Source organism: Mus pahari, chromosome 23 (genome assembly GCF_900095145.1).
Source record: "Mus pahari chromosome 23, PAHARI_EIJ_v1.1, whole genome shotgun sequence".
Classification (NCBI taxonomy): Eukaryota; Metazoa; Chordata; class Mammalia; order Rodentia; family Muridae; genus Mus; species Mus pahari.
The window spans coordinates 25,274,092-25,274,478 of NC_034612.1; positions in this window are offsets into that span (position 1 = coordinate 25,274,092).

Genomic DNA, 387 nt, shown 5'->3' on the forward strand with positions numbered 1-387 from the left:
TGGGGCTGGGGCTGGGGCTGGGGCTGGGGTTGAGACTCCTACTCTCTCGTTCCCAGATCTGGGGCTCCTCCCTTCTAGCACCCAGTCTACAGTTTGGGACCTAGACATCAAGCCCCCGGGGAGAGGGGGGTTAAAGGTGAGCGGGGCACGAGCGGGGCGGCAGAAGGTGATTGGCAGGCTCCTGAGCCCACGGCGCGCGCCACCGCCGCTCCACAGGCCACCAGCCGGAGGAGCGGCTGCCATCCACGTGCTAAGGAGAGAAGGAGGCACCGGACCAAGGGGCAAAGGACACCTCGGAGCGGGAGGGCGGGGGAACCTGCAGCGCCCAGCCGTCCACACCCAGTCTAAAAGCCGGGCTTCGTGCGGGCGCAGCGCACGGAGCCCTCT